The sequence below is a fragment of the Sardina pilchardus genome, chromosome 8, assembly GCF_963854185.1.
Source record: "Sardina pilchardus chromosome 8, fSarPil1.1, whole genome shotgun sequence".
NCBI lineage: Eukaryota > Metazoa > Chordata > Actinopteri > Clupeiformes > Clupeidae > Sardina > Sardina pilchardus.
In genome coordinates this window covers 22,055,053-22,067,433 of record NC_085001.1, presented here as the reverse complement: position 1 = coordinate 22,067,433, position 12,381 = coordinate 22,055,053, and positions in this window count along the sequence as shown.

Sequence of the window (12,381 nt, the reverse complement as noted above, 5' to 3'; positions counted from 1 at the left end):
ACATATTCAATGAGTAACTGAATGAAATGAATGCTCTAGATGAGAGGAAGTCTGCATAATCACAGTTTCTAATTCGCCTCAGGAAGAAAATCCTCTCTTTATCGCTTGACAATCTGATTACCCTTTGGACTTCTCCCAAGCCACTCATTGACTGAAGATTGTTCCTTCCTTGGGCCTTCATGAGACATTTTGATAAACAGTCCCAAAACACAGATAACATGTATTTAACCTCTTTTGCTTGTGTCTCTGAAACTGATAAATGGTGCTTGACTGAGGAGGCAAATTCTTCTTGAGGGTATTTGTCCTATTTTGTATTTATAAATGTTGGCAGGAGGAATTAAACATCTTTTTAGGTGGGAATGTGCCGTTTGAGTAGACTGAAAATAGGAGGGTTTCTAGTATATGACAGGATAGCATGCACTTGCTTCATATGCTACAAAATGACAACTAGCCTAGTTTAGGCTTCACTTAAATGGAGAATACCACAAAGCCACATGAATTTAGCCCTCTCCACCTGCAAGCCCTTCGTAATTAAACAGTTTATCATCCCCAGACACAATTGCTCGAGTCCAGTCAAAGCACAATGGCTTAACATCTGAGAATGCACTCAGGCAATGAGCTCTGAAAGATTTCAAAGCCCATAAAATCACACTTGATTCACAGTCATCCCTTTCGTTGACATCTGGCAATGGAGACCAAGTGGAAAAATTCCATGAATGCTTTTTAATCAAAAGCCTGCATACTATGAGGTTGAACCTGTTGAGTGGGCACCAGCTCTGAACAGCAATGCTTCAGGGGAAAAAGTCCTGGCCGAGTGGTGACCTGCAATATTTTAAGTCTTGGCCACAAACTCCACCATGTGGCTTTAACAGAGGACATTCCCCTACCTTATTCTTTTAAAGACGTGTCTGCTACATTTACTTTTATAGCTGTAGAATCTGTTTGAAAGGCCTTCAAATAGCAATGTAATGAATTTGATAGACCACTGAAGACTGACTCTACCAACAAATGCATTGAACACATAGTGGAGTTTGTAAGATTTTTGTTATTTTATTTATTTTTTTATTCTGTAAGTCATAAAATTTGAGTGTATTCAGCTATTGCCTGGCGTAAATGTAACTGTGAGTAATCGTTTCATAAACAGCCACATCTCAGATTTAATGAAACATGTTATATGCTTACTTATTGTCACACATGGGGGGAGAAACTCAGAACATCTGTGAAACCTCACTGTGGATGCCAGTGTTCACATCCACATACGAAAAATAAAAAATGAAGTTTCAAGAACTTAAGCACTGCAAACGTGCCAACAGCAACACCATGTTGCTTCCTGTTTTGCGTCCTGCGTTCTTTTTTATTCCCACTTGGACGTGGAACACGCAATTGTCCATATCTTATTGCTATTAGCACAACTGTTTTTCAAATTTTATTGTGGTTTTGCACGGCCCCCCCCTAGATATGTGCAAATTCCTTAAACTCTCAAATATTTTTTATTTCCTCAACGTGTTCCACACCCAATACTCAGTACCTAAGTGCTGGCCCCAAGGTGAGCGAGTGATTTCACATTCGACAGCAGAGAATGACAAGTTGTGAGACAGTTATGAATGGAATGAGAAACAGGCTTCCAAAAAACAGTTTTTTTTTGGTTTTGTTTTTGTTCGAAACTAATTCTGTGAGGTTACTGAGTGACAGCCAGTGAAGCATGTGGTGTTACCACTTCCTTAAATGACAGCAGTGCCATTATTCCCGCTGTTGCTTTGATGATGAATCTTAATCTGGTTTAGGAAACCCAAGCCTTTGAAATACACTGATGCTGTCCAATAAAATGTTTCCTGATTGACAAACTGTTAGCGCAATCAGAGCTTTGTCACTGCTCATTCCCTGGTTCTCATTAAGACGGAGCAACACAATGAGAACAGCTGTGTAATAAAACAAACCCCTCATTCCTCTATTAAGTTGATTTTATTGCTTCAGTCCCTTTTTAAAAAGAGACAATCCATCCATGGCTATTCTCCTGTTGAAGCTGGAAACCATAACCGTGACCAAAATTTCTCCGCTATCGCTCAAGTCTAACCACATGAGCATCTGCCAAAGTAAAAATAAGCTCTCTCTCCCTGGACCACCCCACTCTGTGATGATTTATGCAACAAAATGATCACCAAACGAAATGTAACACCTCTTCGCTCAAGAACCAAGGATAAAATCTCTGCGAAATCTAGTCAGACACACAAATACAGTGCAGGCTAGCCTGGGGGAAGTGGGGTGGTGGTGGTGTGTGTGTGTCTGTGTGTGTGTGTGTGTGTGTGTGTGTGTGTGTGTGTGTGTGTGTGTGTGTGTGTGTGTGTGTGTGTGTGTGTGTGTGTGTGTGTGTGTGAGAGTGTGTGTGTGTGTGTGTGTGTGTGTGTGTGTGTGTGTGTGTGTGTGTGTGTGTGTGTGTGTGTGGAGTGTGTGTGTGTGTGTGTGGGGGGGGGGGGGCCTCAGAAAAGAGTGAGAAAAAAAGTCTCAAGTGTGCTGAATTGCTCACAGCATAAAGGGATCCCCACACTGCGTTTGTTAAATATGCTTTGTGCCGTCCGGCTGCCAAAACTCACATTTTTGCCATTCCTGAGCTTGTATTGAAAAGTAGTATGCTCCTGTGGGGACCTTCATTACTACATTTCCCATTTGGTCAGGGGATTCATATGTGAGCTCAAGTTTATTTCAGTGTGAGTGCTGTTTCTGTGAATGTGAATACCAGTGGATCTGTGCAATGAATAACACAATATCTTCAGTCAAGTCTCGGCTCTTTCATCATTGACATCATGTTAGTCTGTAAAATGTATTCTACTAAATCCTAAGTCCTTTTTTTCCTAGTTGCCTAAGAATACCATCAGCAGTTTACAGGTTCATCAATCTCATATAGGTTGGGTCCATGAAAGAGCTGATGTTTACTGAGATAACTGACCATGGTCATGAGATACGTTGACTAAGTTTGAATAAAGTGATCATAAAGGAGAGGCTTGGGTGTTATAGTTATGGTATGTAGCAGATATCAACAAATATCAACAATACAATAGCTACATTTAACAGTCAACAATTTAATGACACAACAGACGCTCATCAGAAGACAGCAGTGGGTGGTTGGGGATCATTGAATTAAGATGAATTGAATAAGCAGATCCTAGATGTAGAGAGCAAATAACATAGTGCAGAGGGCTAGGAGGAGATTTCCTACCTCCTAAAGGAAATGATCTGTGCATTGCTTCTCCTGAACTTCATCTCAAAGCAACATTTCATGATTTCACAATCTGGGTTGGGTATTTTGTTGAATGGACAGGCCAGGGTTCAGAAATGCTTCACAGGGATTGAGTCTGAAATCCCTGAAGGCACATTGGCAGAGCAAAATAGTGTGGTTCTGGACAGAATCTGAGACAGGAAAATGTGTGATTATTTAATTAGTTAACAATGTGCTGCTGTGAGATCCAAAAAGACGGAGTGGCATCTGGCATCTGAGGACCATCTCCCATGCTGTCAGAGATCCACGCTTTTACAGGAAACTCATTTCGGATAAGAAATGGTGCTAAAAAAAGATCGTTTATAGGCGTCAAATAAGTTGCATACAAACCAGTGGTGAGAAGCACACAAAACATGATGAAGGGCTATAAGCTCCAAAATGAAGTAAAACGTTGTACAAATGTAAACAAATGTACAAAGTTAACATGAACATGTGGTTCATGTGGTTGTCTGACGTCTTCGAAGGTGGGACAGGAGATGCCAGTGGATTCAGTTTGTGCAAAGACCCCTATTCTCCTATTCATAATTTCCAATGAAAACATATATTATCTAGACAAGTTGGGCCATCCATTATCGTTCTACAGCATCCAAGCTCACCATTGATAGGACTCACTGCAGCGTACTGTAACATTAGGAAATGCATCCAGTCTCTGCCATCCAAGCTTCTACAAGTATAAGCCATCTCATGCCCCTGGCCATGCTAATGCTAACCCAGCACCAGGGCTGCTCGAGCAGGCATCCGTATGAAGCTGAAAGGGAAGTGAGAAGTCAGCATGAGACAGAGCTGGAGATTTTGTCAGTGCGTATAAATCCTTGCAGTCAGAGCTCCAGACCGCTGGCATGTGTGCGCTCCTGCCAGCGTCCGTCCCTTGAAGCAATACTTGCAGTGAGGTTGCTGTCTTTGGGAATCATTGGATGATCCATCGGTAATCTCCTGCAAACAAGGGCATTACCTCTTCTGTTTTTTTCCCCTCCAGTTTCCAGCAGACATCCTAACAGGATGCATGGCAGCAAACCCTTTTACATTACACTTTACGACTTGCCCCCTGTAGGTTACCTGTCATTGAAACAGTCTCAAGTTATTTTCTAGTGATTTGTAGGTGTCTAGCAAGTGGTACATCAACACAGCATCAATACAAATGGATAAAACATGTATTCCTAGAAAGAGGCAAAGTTCTAAAGGGGACGGGGCATAATTTAAACCAAATGGCATGATTATAAACTCATATATCCCCTGTAAATAATGAATACTGTCTTCTAGTGGTCCTGTGAGTTCAAGGCGGTTTGGCTACCATCCCTTGTCCTCAGTAAGACAAGTGGTACAGTTCTGGTATTCAACATACTTTGTAGAGCACCTGTGGGCGTAGCCTGTTTAAAGATTCACATGTGACGTGTGAGATTGCTCAAAGGCTAATGTTTTCACGCCCTCAGCATCATCCATCAAGGGATGATCAATCTTGTATTTAATTTGGCCCCAAAACTATTCTGCCTCAAGCTACATGATGATGGTTAGCCATCTTGAGGGACCATGCAAAGGCTGCGGCCCAGGCAATTCTGACAGCAAGAGTGGGCTTATGGACCATCGGGTCACAGCATCATCTCTTGCTTTTAACAGTTAGCCAATGGCTTGCAAGTTGTATTGAGCATCACTAGTGGGTCACTTCCATATGCCCAATAAACTGTAAGTGCACTGACAAAACATCTGTATGCAATGCTTTTACATGCACCAGGATGTTAGGCCACAACTGACAGGCCGCAGTCTCAGTTGAAACTTGCTTCTTTCCAAACTCACATAAATTGTGAAGAAGTAACATATACCTTTACATAAACAGACAGCAGTAGTCAGCAGTCATTTTCCAAGTATTTGTAGTGATTTGTGTGTTAATTCAGTTACGAGAGATGGGTTGCAATACGGACTATCGGGTTTTGACATGAACTTGTACATTGTATGCCAACTTGCTCTTTAGGATTAGAATTGAAATATGTATCATTAGAGGAGTAAATTATTTTTATAGGACCTACAGTAATATAAGATTAGATTATCATTTTGTAATCTATTGTGAGCAGATTTATTGAAACCTGCATATGTAATATTAGAAATCAAACGAGAGTACAGAACTCCTAGTCATGCATAACTCTTATTGCCTGTGGACAGATGTTTCATATACAGTACAGGTGCGATCAATATACAGTATGGTGATCACTGCACTCGTATCCACCCACATGACTTCACTAATTAACATGAAAAGATGAAAATAAATTCAACAAATAAATCATAAAAAGCAATGCAACAACAATTCCTCATTTAGTCCCTTAGGTATCAATGTGTCTAACTGATGAATCCATCATTCCCTTCTAAGTAGTAAATTCTCTCTGTTTCCGCCTCTTTCCAACCCACAGAATTTCAAGTCACTAACATCATGTTTAAATTAATAGAAACGACACGCCACTGACGACTTCTCATCTCTATTTCTTATTGCACACTTATGTTCAAAGATTCTTGTTTTTAATTCTCTCTTTGTTTTCCCAACGTAATATAAGTTGCAAGTACACTTCACATACATACATACATACATAAATACATACACAACAAATGATGTTCTGCATGTGATTCTGCCCTTCACTTTTAATGTACACCCCGTCCTGGGATGAACAATAGACTTCAGTTTTTGCATGTTGTGGCACTGTATGCAAATGTGACAAGGAACATTTCCAATAGGTATAGAAGATAGAAAATGTGATGGTCGTGTCTTGGGTAGATCAACTTTTACTAGAGAGTCTCTGTGACCTCCTATAGAAAAATCTCGGGTGTGTCTGAAACACTTAACGAATACTGTATGCCAATGTTTCTCTATAGCTTGTTTGACAGACTGAGATATGGGGCCGTAAGTAGAGACCATGGCCACTCCTGTTGACTTCGGCCTAGTGCTAGGCCTAAACAATTGAGCCCTAGATACCTGGCGACCCTTGTCCAACCGTTGTTCTAATGTAGATTCCTTATAACCTCTGGTTTTGAACCTTTCACAAAGCGCCTGAGCATGCGACTCAAAGGCTGTACTACAAATATGTTTAACGCGCAACAATTGGCTGTAAGGCAAAGATCTTTTTAATACAGACAAGTGATGACTATTATATTGTAAGAAGGTGTTCCTATCTGTGTCTTTCCTATATACTTCTCTCTGTACAGCATTAAACAAACCATCCTTCTTAACAAGAACATCCAGAAATGCAATTTCATTCAAGTCATAACACATGGTAAAATGGTAAAATCAGCCTCTGTGCCGCTCCAAACAAAAAATACATCATCAATATACCTCCAATAATATTTAATAAACTTATAGTAAGGATTATTAGCATACACAATGTCCACTTTGAATTTGCCCATAAAGAGGTTAGCGTAGTTGGGCGCCACAGGGGAACCCATTGCCGAACCTCTCAGTTGCAGGTAAGAATGATCTTGAAATTTGAAATAGTTTTAGAAAAGTGTAATATTACTCAACAGAAATCTAAACTGATGATGATAGTATGGGCTTTAAAAAATGTAGTAATCAGCATGGTAATGGAAAACTGTTCAACAAGTCCTGTCACACAAGACAATGTGTCGTCTGGGTTTTACTGTGGTTCCATTCATGTAAGGAAGTGTTAAAGCCCAACATGTGTATATGTGTGTGTGTGTGTGTGTGTGTGTGTGTGTGTGTGTGTGTGTGTGTGTGTGTGTGTTTGTGTGTGTCTCTCTCTCTCTCTCTGTGTCTAGGTATGCATGGGAGTATGTGTGTGTGTGTTTGTGTCTAGGTATGCATGGGAGTATGTGTGTGTGTGTGTGTGTGTGTGTGTGTGTGTGTGTGTGTGGTGGGGATGATAGCAGGGGTGCCTGTTGCCAGAACTCTTTTGCTTATTTTAATGTCCACTTCCTAATCTTTATATTTAATCTATATTTCATATTTACCTCAGGGGAACCAGCTAGTTTAATATGAAGTACCCTGATGGTATGAATAACAAACATATTGGGGAAATGACCAAACCGGCTCCAAAAACATTGGTTAAGATGCAGTGATATTGACATTGATTATGATATTAAAGTATTCTACTGAGCACCCTCTTAAGGGTTTCACAATGTTCTTGCACATTGATCACAGCACAAGTCTTCAAGGTTCAAGGTTCAAGATACTTTATAGTCATTTCGTGGTACTATAAAAAAGGAAATTCCATTTTTTCAAAATGCACAGGGAAGCGAACAAAAAGTCATATAAATTCTTCAATTTTCGCAAAAGAGGCTACATACACTCAACGCTTGCTGGGCTTACAGAAGCATGAAGGTGTTAGTTATTGTGATGCGATGGAATCTCAGCACGGCATGCCATCCAGCCTGGATGTTGTGTGAAATTCCTGAAATGCGTGGGACGGTTTTATTTACTTGAGAGTTCAGATTGCAATCAGTTGTATACCAAATATAATGGACTGAAACAGACTAACAACTCAGAAAAAGAGTCGGCCTAATCAAAAAAACTCATTTTCTGTCCCATTGCCACATTCTGCGAAAGATCTCTGTCAACCTGTGTGGCCCCGGTGACGTCAGAGATCGCTTTATCGCCCCGATGATCTCGCCCCGAAACTCTCATCTGAAAGTGGAAGACCGCGTTTCTTGTCATTGGGTTCGGGAGCAATCTCAGGTTTCCTTCCTTCTCAAATCAGCACTTCCTGGCTTATCGGGCCAAGTTCGACTGTGATCAATTTTCTCTTTCCTGCTGTACCCTTGCTATGCCCACTGTGTTACTGAGGAGGAAAAGGCAAATGAGTTTCTCTCGAATTCCTCACCCTTACTTCCCTTTGGTTTTCAACAAGGCAATTTCACTTCAACTGTTTGAAGCCCTTAGTAACACAATCAGTAGGTGGTAGATTGGCGAGGTTCTTTCTTTGGTCATGTGATGGTAGGTGATTCACGACTGGGCTGTTGCACGCTGCACTTTGTCTAGTCCATCTGAACTCTCTTTAGTTATTGACCTCCCAACAGTTTTTGTCACGTTAGGCAATAAAACCACATCTTAGCACCCAACAGAGGAGTGGCTGCAGCTTTGTGAAAGCTTCGGTTGACAGCACTAAGAAGCTGCGAGCATTCTTGTCATTGGAGCCTGGATGTCTTAATTGAAGTAACATGTGAGAAAGTTCACCAGTCAGGATTCAGGCAGCAACAATACACCTGTGTCAAATTATTCCCTTGTACTCTCAACAAGCAGCGCAAATTCATTGGTGTTGTAGAGCGTTAAAGATTCCTATCTGAATGTGCCATCGTCCCTCATTCAGCAACAAAGAAAAATGGGATATAGTAAAACTTAAAGAGATATAGCCAGACATCTGTGCAAAAACATTTGTTCAGGGTCAGCTTACCTTGCCAAGAAATGCTTCTTTTCTCGCCGTAGTTTCCCTGCTTTTTTCTTGAGCAAATATATCACGATGGCAGTGATGTGATTGTAATTCATATTAATGATTCTTTCATTCACCCTTTGGATGGATATGCATTCATTCTGGGGTTGAATAATGTTTTTTTTTTCACCAAAAAGAGGGGGAAAAAAACCTTTGGCCCTCGATACATTACCAAAGGAAACAGTTGTACTTGAATTTGGCCTGCTGCCCGAAGACTGTGAAAAGATCTGGAGGGCTGTCAAACCACTGAGCCTCTCAGCTGTGTTGCCCTTTCCCATTCCCAGTAGACGCTCCCAGCACAGAATTTAGTAACTGGATAGGCTTTGAGAAATACAGGCCACGCGAGACCTGTTTGTAGTTTTAAGAATTAGCCTTCTAAGGCTATGGGTGAGGGAGAGAAGGGAGGGGGACTCACCGAACCCCAACGATCGTGACTGCGAGTCGTTTTTGGAATTACGCTGCAAAGCAACAATATTTATTATAGAATTAATTGTTGAAATTATTGAAATCTGCCAGCGAGTTCAACAAGAAAAGTCCCCTGCCGCCCGGTGTCTGGACACCAGTGGCCAGCGGTTGTAATAAACTTCTGGGAGGCGTACTAAAGGGTGACCAGAAAACTACACTGAAGAATGTGTGGACTCACAAGAGTCCGTGGAATGCACAGATGAGAGCTTTTTACTCCGTTATAAATACTTAGCCCAAACTACATGGTCAAATGCTCTAATCTGACGATCTGTTATGTGAATGAATCACCATGAGGTTTCTCCTGTTTTATTTAAAGCATCCCCTGACGGCTAAGACTCTTCCACTTTCACTGGTTTCCAGCCAATTTTCCCAATTTGCAATTTACTTTCACTGGGGATGCTGATCTGAAACCTCAAACCGACACTTAAAGCACTGTCCAGATCCCCAAAATAGGCTATTTACATTCCATGTCACAAAGGCCCTTTTTATAGAATACATTCAACATTTTGTCCTATCTGAGAATGATACGTAAAGAAAAAACAACGGTCACTCCATACACCAAATGGTATCTGTCTCCAAAAGCCTTCACTCTAAAGACATTTACAAACTGAAAGAAAGTCTTAATAAGTTAGTTATACCAGGCGTGATGAAATGTATGAGACCAAACCACGGCTCTTTGATGAATTACCCACAGCCACTTTTCCTTGGCAAATTACAATGCATTTACATTTCGTCTATTACTTTATGAATGAAGAAACCTGTGATCAAACAGCAGTGACATAACATATTAGCGGGACACACCACCAGTCTGTTTTTTTTACACCAAGATTGGAATTGTTTACTTTCTCAAGGAAAGGGCTTCTGACAAGTAATTGAAAACACAAGAATTATATTCATCCTAATATGATTTGATTCCTGCACGAATGTTCCTCCCAGACATGCAATTCGTGTGTCTGCACACTCAAGTCCTTCGGCTGTTTCTTTCTCTCCTTTTTTTAGAACTTTTTGAAATATTCCTTTAAAATATGATCTTAATTCTAAGGAACCAGCTAGCCATGCCATCAGACATCTCGTGGGTACAACAACTCTGATGTCAAATTGTATTTTCCTCAGATCTTTTGAGGCAAAGTTTTTCATTGAGGAGAGCTCCTTCTTGCCTCTGAAATACTTCTGAGTGAAGCCTGGGGGAACAGACCTCGCTTCGACATCTAAAGAAAATAATGTCTGACGTTAAAACGGCATTATGGGATGTAAATCCACAAAAGCACTCAGTCTCTAAGAATGTGTGTGATCCGCCCTGTTTTATTGCCAGGCAGTATTTTGTAGATTGAAGTCCTGAGATTAAGCCAGCGTGGAAGGTTTACCTGACACATTCCTGTCATGGCCATGGTTTGGATTTTATTAAAACTGCATGAAAGTGGTGTGGGAGTGTCCAAGATGTTTCAATTCAATTATGTCTGTACCCTTCATTTCTCTCAATTATTCATATTTATAGCGGGATAGCATGTTAGCACAACTTCGGCCCGCCCGTAATTGCATGCAAAGCCAGTCGAGTGCAGTAAAACCCCTTTGCGGCTTTCGGCCATAGCTGGACTTCTGAGCAGCAGATTTATTTCTTCTCTGATGAATTCTTGCACTTTTACAGAGCCTTTTTCGGGGCTCGCCGTTTCAACTGGGACTTGTTTTTCCTTCAAATGTCTTCAAATCAACTGTTATTTCGTCCTTCAGCGCAGTGGCAAAAACCCACTGCCTGTGGGTCATCTATACCCGTACCAAAAGCACGTGGATAGGGTTGGTGGGTTTAGCAGAGTGGCACAGAGGACTTGTGTTTATCAGTGTCACAGACACCGAGACGACCCACAACTAGTCCAATTCAAAGTTGTCTCTGGTGGGAAGAGAGGCCTTATGAGCAAGGGTGAACGGGGGAAGCCAGGGACACAAGGTAATATTCTCAGTGTGGGACATTCCTGGAGACAATGGCCACAAACAGGGCTTTATCTCTGCCTCGCCGTGTGGATGGCTGTGTCCCGTTGCTTCACCCCCCTTTATTATTCGGCTTGGTAAATGTGCAGAGGAACAAAAGGGCAGCAGCAGCGGTTATCACCAGGCCTGGCACCGGCCCGCTCCTCACCACAGCTGGCTATCTGCGTGGTCAGGGGATCCTGAGAGCGATCCGGTCAAAACCAGAGAGAAATTGATTGCTTGCTGTTCTAGCAGGCCTCAATCCCAAGGACTGTAAAACGGGCTTATCAACAGCAGCTGCGGTGCCAAACAGACACATCGCAATTCATTTGAACATGGGTAGCGACTTGGACACACTGACAAAAATAACAAAAAGTCGACCAATACAGATGAAGAGGAAGGGGATGAAAAACAGCATAAAGCCCAGACAGTGTTTCAGTAGCTACAGGTAGGCGACAAGTAGCCTATACAAGACATGGGGTTATAGTAATATCATAGTGGTAATATTCGAAATTTGAGATTATATGGATCATAAAGAAGGCTGGCTTTGTGTTGGGGTCAGCCCTAGAGCCCCTGGAGTTGGTGGTGGAGAGAAGGATGCTGCACAAACTGTTCAATATATTGGACAATACCACTCATCCACTACACAATGTACTGGTAAAACAAAAAAGTATTTTCAGTTGGAGGCTACGTCAACTAAGCTGTAAGAAAGACAGATACAGAAAGACTTTTTTACCTACTGCAATAGCACTTTATAATGACTCCCATCTGGGCAGAGAGATAGGAATAACATTTAAATAATTTTCTGTATGTATGCATGTTTGTATGTTTTTGTTGAATGTTGTGTTTGTATGCTGCTGAAACACTGCAATTTCCCCTTGGGGATGAATAAAGTATTTCTATCTATCTATCTAACACTTTCCTGGAAGTCAACATACACAAAACATTAAAAAATGTTTGAAGCATCAATTAAGATGTTGATGCATAATAACATCATACCATCTAGCATACTGTAAGTCCATGTTAATATATATACAGCGCCCTCCACAATTATTGGCACCCCTGGTTAAGATGTGTTCTTTAGCTTCTAATAAATTCATTTTTTTCCAAATAATATAGGACCACAATGGAAAAAAAAGCGTAAAATCCAACCTTTAATACAAGTGCATTTATTTAGAAGGAAAAAAATCCCACATTAAGAAATAATTATTCTTCATAAAATCACCTGTTCCACAATTATTGGCACCCCTAACAATTCCT